We start from the raw sequence: 14,392 nt of genomic DNA, 5'->3' as shown, positions 1-14,392 counted from the left end.
AGCAGAGACATTACTTTGCCAACAAAGGTCCGGGTAGTCAAGGCTATGATTTTTCCAGTGGTCATGTATGGATGTGAGAGTTGAACTGTGAAGAAAGCTGAGCGCCGAAGAATTGATGCTTTTGAACTGTGGTGTTGGAGAAGACTCTTGAGAGTCCCTTGGACTGCAAGGAGATCCAACCAGTCCATTCTAAAGGAGATCAGTCCTGGGTGTTCTTTGGAAGGAATGATGCTAAAGCTGAAACTCCAGTACTTTGGCCACCTCATGCGAAGAGTTGACTCATTGGAAAAGACCCTGATGCTGGGAGGGATTGGGGGCAGGAGGAGAGGGGCACGACAGAGGATGAGATGGCTGGATGGCATCACTGACTCGATGGACGTGAGTCTGAGTGAACTCTGGGAGTTGGTGATGGACAGGAAGGCCTGTCGTGCTGCGATGCATGGGGTTGCAAAGAGTCGGACACGACTGAGCGACTGAACTGAACTGAACTGATACTGTAGCCCACCAGGCTTTTCTGTCCATGGGATTCTCCAGGCAAGAATACTGGAGTGGGTTGCCATGCCCTTTGCCAGGGGATCTTCCAGATCTAGGGATGGCACCGACATCTCTTCTGTCTCCTGCTTGGCAAGTGGGTCTTTACCACTAGCACCATGTGGCAAGCCCTCACTGGATGTTATTTGCATTTTTCACTCCCATCGTTTCACTAGTCTACAGTAAGTTTTTCTAGAGATTACTGACATGTGACATCACAACAGTCTGCATGTACAACATATGTGTGAATGTCAGACATTAAAGACATTTGCAAAAATGGAAAACATCTCTCTTCTATTTTTTATTTTGAAAATATAGTTATTTTTCATCAAAACATTTTTAAGTCAGCATGTGATAGGCTAATTGATATATATTTTTGCTTACTTCAAAAATTGATCCATATTTTCAAAATTTATATATATTTATACATGTTTCAGAGAAGGCAACGGCAACCCACTCTAGTACTCTTGCCTGGAAAATCCCATGGACGGAGGAGCCTGGTAGGCTGCAGTCCATGGGGTCGCTAAGAGTTGGACACGACTGAGCGACTTCACTTTCACTTTTCACTTTCATGCATTGGAGAAAGAAATGGCAACCCACTCCAGTGTTCTTGCCCGGAGAATCCCAGGGACGGGAGAGCCTGATGGGCTGCCGTCTCTGGGGTCGCACCGAGTCGGATACAACTGATGTGACTTAGCAGCAGCAGCAACATACATGTTTTGGGTTCCTCTTTTTTTAATATTTGCTTTACAGTTTTTCTTGCTAAATTAATATTTTTTCCTAATGAAATAGATATTTTAATGAGAAATTTAATTGAAAAGTGAATCTTAGTATTTAACGTAGTAAATATGATAGAAGCCTGGCGTGCTGCAGCTCATGGGGTCACAAAGAGTCAGACACAACTTAGCAAATGAACAACAAAATATGATATAACTCATATAAAGGAAAGGTCTTTGAGGAAATTCCGTGTCTGTCCAGTAGTTAGGTCCAGCGTTTTCACTGCCATGCACCTGGGTTCGATCCCTGGTTAGGGAACTGAGATTCCTGCAAGCCTCACAGCACGACAAAAAAAGAGAAAGAAAGAAAGCTCTTTGAGTGTTTGATAACTTTTTAAGACTATAAAGAGGTCATAAGACCAAAATGATTGCAAACTGAGTGAGACTGTGTACTTATCTCTGTGCCTGCTCTTTAGTCTTCAGAACAGACCTGTAAGATAAAGCCTTTGCTCTCCAGCTTACAGAAGACACAAAAGAGGTTCAGAGAAAACCCTCACTTCTAACAACGGGCAGATCTGGGATTGGACATGCATGCGTTCTCGATTCCACCCACTTTTCTGCAGTATCTGCCGACATCCATTGTGGCAAAAGGAAGTCTTATGGAAGAGAAAGAAACCCACAACGTTTAGCAATTTTGCAAGAGGCAAACTTCACTCTCAAAAGATTTCTGAAAAATATGGTGTGTGTTATTTTGTCTCAAGAGAAAGAAACAAACAATTCAAAGTGACCTCTCTCCACCCTTGACTGGGCACTCGTTGCGTCTGAACTGGGCAGGGTCCTGTGATTGAGACGTGAGCTCACCGTGTCTGCACAGCGCCCTCTGCCGGCCAGCCTCCGCTCCAGCACCGCTTGGTGTCATGCGGCGGCCTTAGACCCAGGTTCCCGCTTCCGGCGAGAGCCCACAGAGACCCCCGGAATCTTCCAAGGGATGGGAATTCTTCCAGTAGCAACCAGACCTTTATACGACTATGAAAGGCAGCCTTCAGCATTGAACCCCGCCCTTGGGGCCGTTCCTGGTTTACAGGTCCATTTTTCTGCCCGTTTTCCACATCCAGAGCTCAGATCACCCACAGAGGACTGTCTTCTCCTCTCTAGTGACTTGAGGGTGAAGCCTGGCATAAGCTCTGGGCCCACACAAACCTGCGTTGGAATCCAGGCCCTCCGACCTGTAGCTGGGCAAGTTACTTAATCTCTCCGAGCCCTACTCTTCTCATTTTAAAAATGGAGACGTTAATATTTCCCTTGTAGTGTTCTTGTGAGCCTGAAGGGGGACAGTTCAGATGTGCTTGACAAGGCGCGGAGCACTGCTGATCTCTGGTTCCCTACTTCTGCTCTGGGCTGACAGGGAAGGTGATCTTGAGCTGCACGAAACTTCACCACACACCCTGGTCGCCCTATGGTCTCGGTGGTAGATTCAGCTCCCACCAGGGGCAGGGATTTGTGCAGCTCTCAGGATATAAAGTTGAAATAAGGTAGATTTAATGCAGTACCTTCTAATCTTTTCACAAACATCACACAGCTCATTCTTCTTTTAAAAGACTTAAAAAAAAAAAAAAAGTTGTTTTCTTTTTTTTTTTTTAGCGACGCTACTTGGCTTGCAAGATCTTAGTTCCCTGACCAGGGATCAAACCTGTGCCCCTGCAGTGGAAGTGTGGAATCCTAAGCACTGCACCACCAGGGAACTCCCAAGATTTTAGTTTATTTTTCAAAGTTTTGTTTTTTTTTTAATGTGAACCATTTTTCAAGTCTTTCTCAAATTTGTTGCAATATTCCTTTTGTGTTTTTTTTTGGCCAGGAGGCAGATGCGATCCTAGCTCCCTACACCGGTTGCATTGGAAGGTGAAGTCATAACCTCTGGACTTCAGGGAAGTCCTGATAGCTTACAGTGAACGATGTTGGATTCATGATCTCCGAAGAAGATTTAGCTTCAGGACCAGAGACCAGACTTGACCACTCAGGGCTCCTCTGTGGGAAAAGTTTCATTACAGTGAAAAGGGACAGAGAACGCTTCTGACACAGACATCAGAGGGGCGGAGAGCACCCTACCCGCTAGTCTTAGCAAGGAAGCTGTATACTTTTTAAATTAGTTATTACAATAAACAACAGACTGGTTCCAAATAGGGAAAGGAGTACATCAAGGCTGTATATTGTCACCCTGCATATTTAACTTATATGCAGAGTATGTCATATGTACTTTGGGCTGGATGAAGCACACGCTGGAATCAAGATTGCTGGGAGAAATATCAATAACCTCAGATGTGCAGATGACACCACCCTTATGGCAGAAAGTGAAGAACTAAAGAGGCTCTTGATGAAAGTGAAAGAGGAGAGTGAAAAAGTTGGCTTAAAGCTCAACATTCAGAAAACTAAGATCATGGCCTTGGGTCCCATCACTTCATGGCAAATAGATGGGGAAATAGTGGAAGCAGTGACAGACTATTTTGGGGGGCTCCAAAATCACTGCAGTTGGTGACTGTAGCCATGGAATTAAAAGACGCTTACTCCTTGGGAGAAAAGTTATGACCAACCTAGACAGCATATTAAAAAAGCAGAGACATTACTTTGCCAACAAAGGTCTGTCTAGTCAAGGCTGTGGTTTTTCCGGTAGTCATGTACGGATGTGAGTTGGAGTATAAAGCAAGCTGAGTGCCGAAGAATTGATGCTTTTGAACTGTGGTGTTGGAGAAGACTTGAGAGTACCTTAGACTTTAAGGAGATCCAACCAGTCTATCCTAAAGGAAATCAGTCCTGAATATTCATTGGAAGAACTAATGCTGAAGCTGAAACTCCAATACTTTGGTTACCTGATTCGAAGAACTGACTCATTGGAAAAGACCCTGCTGCTGGGAAAGATTGAAGGCAGGAAGAGAAGGGGATGACAGGATGAGATGGGTGGATGGCATCATCGACTCAATGGACATGAGTTTGAGTAAACTCCAGGAGTTGGTGATGGACAGGGAAGCCTGGCGTGCTGCAGTCCATGGGGTCACAAAGAGTCAGACACAACTGAGTGACTGAACTCAACTGAACTGAACCAGACCCACTCCCATAATATACATTTTAAGATAACAGGAAGGAGAAACTGTCCTCAAGCAGGATACATTGTTGTTATATAATCCTTATACAGAGTTTAAGCTGAGTTGTGTTGTTGTGTAATCATTAGTTCTGGGTTTAAAGAAAAAAACATTTTCTGTGAGTAAGACTAAGGAATGTAGAGGGGGGAAAAAAAGATGTTTGTCCTTTCCTCTTCCTTGAGAATTCTAGACCCCTGTTTTCTCTTCAAGAGCCCTGGACCCCTCTTTCCTTCTCAGGGACCCCAGACTTCTTACCAATATACCTAGAAATTGACTGTCTCAGTCCCAAGATTTAATTTTTAAAAGCGGTTTTAGGGTTCACAGCAAATACTGAGCAGAAGGCTCAGATATATCCTATATACTTCCTTTTCCCAGATATCCACAGCCTCCTCCGCCATCAACATCTCCTACCAGATGGTACATTTGTTACAATAGATGAACCTACATAGACACATCATGACCATCCCAAATTCACAGCTCACCTGAGGGTTCACTCGGTTCTGACAAATGTATGTGAGCTAAATGCACGTGTGCTGAACTGAAAGCAGGAGTCGGAGGGAGAGAAATAGGAAGCTGTTGACTTTGAAGATGGAGGAGGGGACCATTCGCCAGGAATGTCAGTGGCTTCTAGAAGCTGGAAAAGGCAAGGAAGCGGATTCTCCCCTAGAATCTCCAAAAGAAAGACAACCCTGCCGACACCTTTGATTTTAGCCCAGTGGGACCCATATTGGACTTCTGATCTATGGACCTGAAAGAGAACAAAAGTGAATACCGTTTGAAGCCACCAGGTTCCTGGTAATTTGTTACAGCAGCAAGGGGACATGAATACTGGAAGGGGGATACACTCTGGGGGATCAGAACACTTTTAGTTGGTGGAAAGGGAGAACCCACCCAGTGGTCAGAAGCAAGAGTCCTGCTGGTTTGACCCTCAGGCCTCACTTCATTATCATCAATACCATTCTCTTCAAAACTTGGATAGTTTTGCATTTCAGCCATCCTCCAAATAATCCCCCAAATTGAAATGTTTGTTTCCCTTATGTGAAGGGTTATTTATCGAATTAGCCTGTTGAAGTGATTATTCTCACTCATCAAATTGAATTTAATTAATTTTCATATTTCAAGGGCTTGATAGCTGCTAACTACATCCGCTTGGCCAATCGCTCCATAGAACAATCTGTGTTTCCCCTCATTGCACTTCTTTGCATCCTAAAAGACTGTATTCACTTCTCTGGAGTAAAACTGTGAGGGATGCCAGGCCAGATGAGCAAATTCTCTGGAGGGAAGAGAATCTGTTAGTAAAACACAGCCCAAGGATTTGTGGCAAACTAATGAACACTAAGCACATTGCTACAGCATATGGAAGAAGGTAGAGGAGAGAGGGTGCTTTTCCTTTAGACTCTGTGAGGATCCTGAAAGAGGGGCTGGGTTGCCGGACACCCCCCACCCCCAAAGCCCCAGCATCTGCCTGCAGTCTGGGAAAGCTCTCGAATGGCTTTTTCAGAGTTGGCTTCCGGTTGCCTCACAGGAAGCCCACGTCTACGAATGTGTTCATACCCATCCTGGCTTTTCAGATCTGTTCAGGGACAAGCTGCCTCCAGAGCTGACTGTGTCCTCAGGGCTCCATCTGAGTGTGTGTCTGGTGGCCCAGCTTTGCAGTGTCAGGCTGTATTTTTGCGTCAACATGTACAGCAGCACTTATTCCCAGACTGGCTCGAGGGCAGTGCTAGAAAGTGCTTCAAAAGGAAAGGACAAACGAGACAGAGAAGGAGAAATATGGTATGGCATCTCTTATATGTGGAGTCTAAAAAGAAACGGTACGAATGAACTTACTTACAAAACAAAAAGAGACTCACACACTTAGAAAATGAATTCATGGTTGCCAGGGGGAAGGGATAGTTAGGGAGTTTGGGATGGACATGTATACACTGCTATATTTAAAACAGGCAACTAACAAGGACCGACTGTAGAGCACATGGAACTCTGCTCAGTGTTATGTGGCAGCCTGGATGGGTGGGGGGTTTTGGGGGAGAATGGATACATGTATATGTAGGACTGAGTCCCTTCACTGTTCACCTGAAACTATCACAATATTGTTAATCAGCTGTCAGTTCAGCTCAGCTCAGTTCAGTCGCTCAGTCGTGTCCGACTCTTTGTGACCCCATGAACCGCAGCACGCCAGGCCTCCCTGTCCATCACCAACTCCCGGAGTTCACCCAAACCCATGTCCATTGTGTCGGTGAATCCAACCATCTCATCGTCTGTCGTCCCCTTCTCCTCCTGCCTCCAATCTTTCCCAGCATCAGGGTCTTTTCAAATGAGTCAGCTCTCCACATACCCCAATACAAAATAAAAAGTTCAAAAGAAAAGGACAAATTATTGCTGGATTTACGTGATGCATAATCAAACTGATACCATCACTCAACTTATTATTACATGTCTATACAATTTATGTGTCTATTTATATATATATATATATATATATATATACACACACATACTAATAGAGACAAAGCATTAACGCAAAATTTCTTTAAAATTCAGGCAAGATTCTGCCATCAACATTCTATGACCTGTAAATAGTGCTCTGGTCAATATGGTTATAACCATAAACGAAACATAACTGTTTACCCTTCACTTTCAAATAGCCACCCTCCCTGCATATTGACATAGATGTTCTGTTACAAAGCATGCTATTTCACTTGATCCCCACAATGATCAGGTTTTACGGTAAGGTATCTAGGGCTTAAAGGGTAAGTGATATGCCCGAGGTTACAGAGCTTCCAAATGGTGGGACTGAGGTCAGCTGATCACCTTTCTCTATCTTCTGTAGATTACACTTTGCAGAACTCAAAAATATCAAGAAGTTGTGATAGTCATAAGAAGAACACTTATCATGGATTCTGCATATATTATGTGCCAGGCCCTGTACTGGTCACTTCTGTGTACTTCTCAGGTAATCTTTCTGCTCACCCTTAGATGTAAGTAGTGTAATTCTTACTTTGTAGATGAGGAATCTGAGGCTCAGAGAGGTGAATCAACAAACCCAAGGCCACACAGCTCACATCTGGTAGAGCTCAAACATAGGTTTGAACTCAGTTCTGACTCCAAAGCTCACATCTGGTAGAGCTCAAACATAGGTTCGAACTCAGTTCTGACTCCAAAGCCCAGGCTCTTCCCATTTGGCTGTGTTTCCTATTTTGCCTTTAGTACAAATTTAAATCAGTGCTTCCACCTTTTGTAACAGTATTTGCATTTTGCAACATCTCCAGTTAAGGAATGGGAAGACTTGTTTCTTTGGTTTTGGTTTTAATTCCAAGTCTCTGGTAATAGGGGGTGTGGCGGAGGGAGTTTAGGGGGTCAGCAGGCAGCCTCCGAGTGTCTCTGAAATTCACACCTCAGAGCCAGCCAGCCCAGGCTGCTGAGGGTACAGCTTCAGTTCTCCCGGAGGGTGAATAGGTTCTTCTGAAAAGTGTTGCATCTGCAACAGAGCAGTCCTGAGCCCTAGAGACAGAACCCTTGAGTCTGAGCAGCCCTGGACAGAGGAGCCTGGCGGGCTGTAGTCCACAGGGTCGCACAGAGTCAGACACGACCAAAGCAACTTAGCACAGCATCCATGCACGTGGCCCTGCTCATGAGGAGCTGTACAGCCCGGACAATTCATTTCCGAACCCTCTTGGAGACGCTGCTTCCTTTTATTGAAACAGGGATTAAATTAGATAGTATGTGTGTGTTTGGGGTGGGGTGCCAGGCAAAACAGGGAAGCTAGTCTTTCGTGTTCTCTTCCAGGGAGCCAAGTTTCCCTTGACCCTTCTCTGAGCGAGAAGGGTCTGCACGAACCCTCAGTGCCTGCCAGGGCAGGCTAACGATCAGAGTCTCTCCCACTCTGCCTTCTGAAGGGTTTGTGCTGTGCTGGTTGGTACATGTATCATTTCTTGCAGGAGTTTCCAAACCTCATCACCAAGGAGCTGTCTCCCAAGTAAAGGCTGTTGTGTGTGTTAAGAAACGACTTTGCTCATCTGCAGACCCCACTGGTTGGATGGTGTCATCGACTCGGTGAGAATGAGTTTGAGTAGCAGTGTTGACCACTTAGTGCTTGTTTTCACGACTGCTGAAAGTGTCTTTTTTTTTTCTTATTAAACTTTTAATTTTGCATTGGAGTAGAAAGGCAATGCCAAAGAATGCTCAAACTACCACACAATTGCACTCATCTCACACACTAGTAAAGTAATGCTCAAAATTCTCCAAGCCAGGCTTCAGCAATACATGAACCGTGAACTTCCAGATGTTCAAGCTGGTTTTAGAAAAGGCAGAGGAACCAGAGATCAAATCGCCAACATCCGCTGGATCATGGAAAAAGCAAGAGAGTTCCAAAAAAAACATCTATTTCTGCTTTATTGACTATGCCAAAGCCTTTGACTGTGTGGATCACAATAAACTGTGGAAAATTCTGAAAGAGATGGGACTACCACACCACCTGACCTGCCTCTTGAGAAACCTATATGTAGGTCAGGAAGCAACAGTTAGAACTGGACATGGAACAACAGACTGGTTCCAAATAGGAAAAGGAGTACACATCAAGGCTGTATATTGTCACCCTGCTTATTTAACTTATATGCAGAGTACATCATGAGAAACGCTGGGCTGGAAGAAGCACAAGCTGGAATCAAGATTGCTGGGAGAAATATCAATAACCTCAGCTATGCAGATGACACCACCCTTATGGCAGAAAGTGAAGAGGAACTAAAAAGCCTCTTGATGAAAGTGAAAGTGGAGAGTGAAAAAGTTGGCTTAAAGCTCAACATTCAGAAAATGAAGAGTTGAGGAGTTTGGCTTATTCCTTTCAATAGTGAAGTCTCTGAAAGTTTTTTGAGCAGACAAATGGCATTGTGAGAGTGAAGTTTTAGGCAAGTTATACTGGTCGTGGTGTTTAGAGGGAGTTGTCATTAAGGAGAGAAGATATAAGGTGGGGCAGTAGTTTGAGGACTATTACAAAGAGCTGATATGAAACCATAAGAATGGGAACTAGGATGACCACAGAGGGAAAGAAAAATAAGGGACAGATAAATGCAAGTTGGAGAGCAAGCAGATAGTAGGCTTACAGAAACAGCAAGCGAGACAATGACATCATAGGGTGAAGGCGGAAAATCTGGAACTTTTTGGTACAGTTGGCTTAAACAAGTTAAATTTGAGGTCTGGTGAGACAACCCCAAGTGAAAGGTAAAAATGACCAGCAACTTCCTGGGGATTCCAGAAAGCAATTGAGAATGAATTCCAGGCTGTAGACATGATTTGTGTGGCATCCGAGTGGAGAGGATGGCTGAAGTTGAGTACTATAGTCTGTAATAAGTTTTAAAATTAGGTAGAGTGACTCCTTCCACTTTATACTTTTTCATAATTGCTTTAGCTCTTCGAATTCTTTTGTCCTTCCATATCACTTTTAAAATAAACTTGCCTAGATCTGCAAAAAAAAAAAATTGCCGGGATTTGGATAGGAATTGCATTAAACCTGCAAATCAGTGTGGGGAGAACTGACATTTTTATTACATTGAGTCTTCCAAATATGAACATGGTATGTCTCTCCATTTCTTTATATCTTTCATCATTTCTTTCATCAGTATTTTGTGGTTTCAGCATACAGGTCCTATACATGTTTAATTTTATTGGGAAAAAAAATCCAATATAATGATTTTAAAATCATTTATACAGATAAGTACAAAGACAAAGGGCTTTGAAATGGAATTAGGTGTCAAAAGCAAATGTTATGTATTTATCTTTTCTCTCCAAAGCAGCAAGATAGAAAGGAAAGAAGTGAGAGTTGACGAGGGTTAAGGCCCAACAGCAAAGGGCTTGAGGGAGCCAGAGATCGCACAGGAGCAGCAGGCCCAGGGTGGGGCAAAGGGTTCCCTGAGGGAGATGTGCAGACGCACCCCCAGGTGGCCTCTACCTATTTCACACATAGTGCTCTCGAGGAGTACCCAGGGCCACCACCAGCTGAGGGTGAGACAGGGAAGCCTGGGATCTCACAAGCAGGAAACACACGATCCCGTTTACTGAGGAGGCCCTATATGAGGTTCCCAGTTTCCCATCCAACTATGGGAAGGCAGGGTATATGAACTGAAATCACTCAGTGACCAGGGGACTCAATCCTAGAATGTACACCATGGCAACCTGCTCTGATGTCATATCCACCGTATGCATGTCTTTTTCTTAATAGCTCAGTATTTCTTCTTGTTGCCAATAGTCGTGGCTGTAAACTTACCCTTAACATTTCCCAGCTGCAGAGCTGCTAGGACACATCTTCCAGGTAAGTCTATGGTGGTCCCTACTACAGGCAGAGGAGCTAACATCAGGAAAGGTCATGTTATCCCTTACACTCTTGCAAAGATAAAAGTAAAACTGAGCTCAAGCACTGAGAGTTTTTGCCTTAAAAATCTCATCTCTTCCATAATAAAACAGAACTAGAATACTAGAATTCAGGAAAACAAAGATGAAAATGCAATATCTGTGAATAAAACAGAAAATCAAATTATCCCCTGAAAGAAATGGAATTTTGTTTTTAAAGGCGAATATGATCTTTCTGCAGCAGGATATAATTTTTGGCTCTTTTGTCACAAACATCACTAAAAAGCAATAGCATTTTATTATTGCACAGAGCAGTTCTCGAAGGGAAGGAAGTGATGGGCGTGCCGTATCATGTCAGGCTTCTGTTCAGGCTTATGGAAGATGCTGAAAACACCAAGGTAGGCATCTATCCAAACTCTGTGCAGAAATCCACAAATAAACGGAGCAGACTCCAAGACAGAAAGTGTAAAATAGCACACCATGGGACACTGGTCTCCAGCGTTGTGTAAGTTACAAATTCTAATATAAAGCTATCCAGTATAAATTACTTACCCCTACTACTCAAGATTACTGGAGAGGGTTCAGAACTAATACTGGAAGAGAAAAATGGGTGCCATATAAGTAGAGGAGTCCACAGCTGGGCATTTGGAAGGGGGCCCTAGAGAAGGTGAGAACATGGTTTTGTGGGGTAGGAGGGATGAGCTGGGAGCCTGTGTGAGCAGGCTCTTTCCTACTTCATGTGGGCTTTCTTGAATAGGGTGGTCACACTGAGGAACGGCACTCCAGAATGAACAGGGCGAACCTCCACATGAGGGAATTAAAATATATATATATTTAATTTAATTATTTATTTAGGCTGTGCTGGGTCCTTTTTTTGTTTGTTTTTTTTTTCTTGAAGGTTTTCCCTAGATTTTCTGGGTTTATTTACATGTTATCTTAATGCTTTGTCTTTTCCCTCTTTATTTAAATCTTTACTTCATCTGGAATTAATTTCATTTTAGATATGGCATACTGTCAATATTTTCTGCAAAATAAGGAACTGTAATTGTAATTATCTTATTAACTAAAGTGGTATTTAGAAAATTGGTTTAAGTTCTCAACTCTCTTCTCTACCTGTAGTACGGTTAATTGCTGTGCAGGGGCTTTCTCTAGCTGCGGTGAGCAGGGGTTACTCTCTAGTTGAAGCACAAGGGCGTCTCTTTGCAGTGGTTTCTCTTGTTGTGGAGCACAGGCTCTGGGGCGCACGGGCTTCAGTAGCTCGGCACGTGGGCTCAGTGGTGTGGCGCATGGGCTCGTTGCTCTGAGGCATGTGGGATCTTCCTGAACCAGGGAGAGAACCGGTGTCCCCTAAATTGCAAGGCAGATTCTTAACCACTGGACCACCAGGGAAGCCTGACACAAGGGAATTAAGTGATGATTTGATCAAGGTTAGAGGGACCACGGGAAGTAGTCAGAAAAGGGAAGAGTAGCAACGGTGCAATAGTCTCCGTGCTTCCACTGCATGGGGCGTGGGTTTGATCCCTGGTCGGAGAACTAAGATCCTGCATGCCACGCAGTGTGGCCCGCCATCCCCTCCCCAAAAAAGACTCAATAGTGCCTACTCTGGGCCAGGGACTGGTCTCAGGACAGTTTACGGATGAAGAAAGTAAGGCACAAAGAGCTTAAGTAAATTGTCTAAACCGGCAGAACTTAAGTCACTGTTCTTAACCACCACATTATGCAAGTGGTTTAAAAAGGTTCTAAATATGAGTCACAAATAGAAAAGTTGGTGCCAAGTCCTCCCTATTTCATAGCCAGTTGCCATAACAAATTCCCCTGTTCGGGACTTAATGACATGGCCCCTTGTCACTGCCATTAAGACTGGAAGATTTCCATTGCTGCTACAAAGACTTAAAGAAAACGCAATCACTGAGGGAGAAATTCTCCATGAGGAGAGAAAGGGCCGGGGAGGGAAGATTTGGTTAAGAGACACAGAAAAATATGGAAAAACAAACAAACAAATACGGGGCTGGGATTCAGGAGGTTATGGAACAACCATTCAACCTCAGTCAAAGGGTTCAATCTGGAATGTCTAACAAAAAGGTCAAAAGTGTCACCAAAGTGAAGTGGCCCCACTAGGCAGCTAGTAAACAGAAGAGAGAAACTGATTAAGCTATAGCCCAATCATGGCATGACACAAAATCTGCTTGACTGAATACACTGCATACCTGTAAATGACATTCTTCATGATTTGGCAAAGTGGGTTTGCCCAAGAAGCATCCAAGTAACAGCTAGTCATGCTGAAAGCCACTAGGGGGCAGCTCAGTTCAGTCGCTCAGTCATGTCCGACTCTCTGCGACCCCATAGACCGCAGCACACCAGGCTTCCCTATCCATCACCAACTCCCGGAGCTTCTTCAAACTTATGTCCATCAAGTCAGAGATGCCGTCCAACCATCTCATCCTCTGTCATCCCCTTCTCCTCCTGCCCTCAATCTTTCCCAGCATCAGGGTCTTTTCAAATGACTCAGTTCTTCAGGTGGCCAAAGTATTGGAGTTTCAGCTTCAACATCAGTCCTTCCAATGAATATTCAGGACTGATCTCATTTAGGATGGACTGGTTGGATCTCCTTGCAGTTCAAGGGACTCTCAAGAGTCTTCTCCGACACCAGAGTTCAAAACCATCAATTCTTTGATGCTCAGCTTTCTTTATGGCCCAACTCTCACATCCATACATGAATACTGGAAAAACCATAGCTTTGACTAAACAGACCTTTGTTGGCAAAGTAATGTCTCTGCTTTTTAATATGCTGTCTAGGTTGCCCATAGCTTTTCTTCCAAGGAGTAAGCGTCATTTAAGGGGGCAGTACCATAGGGAAAACAGCAGGAAGGGTGGCCTCCCAAGGTCTCACCTGTTAGAGAAGAGCATGTAGTTGGTTCTCAGCATCCATGGAAGGTACCAGCGGTGCACAGCAAGGAGCCTTCTCTTCCATCACAGTGGTTTCCTCCTTCTCTGCAATTATGTTTAATAGCAAAACGAGGGACTTCCCTGATGGTCCAGTGTTTAAGACTCTGCCTTCCAATGCTAGAGGCTCAAGTTCAAACCCTGGTTGGGAAATTAAGATCCCACAAGTCCCATGGTGTGGCCCAAAATTTTAAAAATAAATAATAGGGAAAACAAGACTCATCCTTTCAAACTTTGGCTTTGAGGTTGACCCAGGGTGTAACATGGGGTGCTGTGCTGTCTTGGCCACACGACATGGGGCCAGTCCTCCAGGCCCACCGTGGCCAAGCCCAGTGCTTTATCACAGAGCATCTTTATCAGGCCTCTTCAGAGCTTCTGCTGAGGCTCAAGACAACAGTCACACATCTGTTTCAGGCCACAAGGGGGAAGGGAAGGCTTCTTTCTTACCTCTCTCTCAGAGCTTTTGCTCTGCAAAGCAGTGTTCCTTTCAGAATGAAGTTGCCAGCATCCTTCTAGACATAGATAACAAAAGTCAGCACCCATATGAGCCAGCTCCTGGGTTCCTTTCTGAAACTCTCCAATTATAAGAGTTCTCCCAGTGCTCCTCTCCCACCTTGGACCTCGGGTCACTTGTGTTGGCTGCTTATTTTGTCTGAAATATCCTTCTCTAATTCCCTCCTTCCTTGCTAATGCTAAGTCACTTCAGTCGTGTCTGACTCTGTGCGA

General features: G+C 44.2%; 1 long non-coding RNA gene across 1 annotated transcript; it reads right to left on the bottom strand.

The window, feature by feature from the left end:
- Window positions 1-3,003: 3,003 nt before the first annotated feature.
- LOC123328891 lies at window positions 3,004-13,763 on the bottom strand. The gene is made up of 2 exons (XR_006543890.1): window positions 13,614-13,763; window positions 3,004-3,270 (listed from the first exon to the last, which is right to left on the bottom strand). It is a non-coding gene; the product is annotated as an uncharacterized LOC123328891 (long non-coding RNA).
- Between the last annotated feature and the right edge of the window lie 629 nt (window positions 13,764-14,392).

This window comes from Bubalus bubalis, chromosome 13 (genome assembly GCF_019923935.1).
Source record: "Bubalus bubalis isolate 160015118507 breed Murrah chromosome 13, NDDB_SH_1, whole genome shotgun sequence".
Lineage (NCBI taxonomy): Eukaryota > Metazoa > Chordata > Mammalia > Artiodactyla > Bovidae > Bubalus > Bubalus bubalis.
Note: the sequence above shows the minus strand (reverse complement) of the source record. Positions and strands in the feature narration are given on the sequence as shown.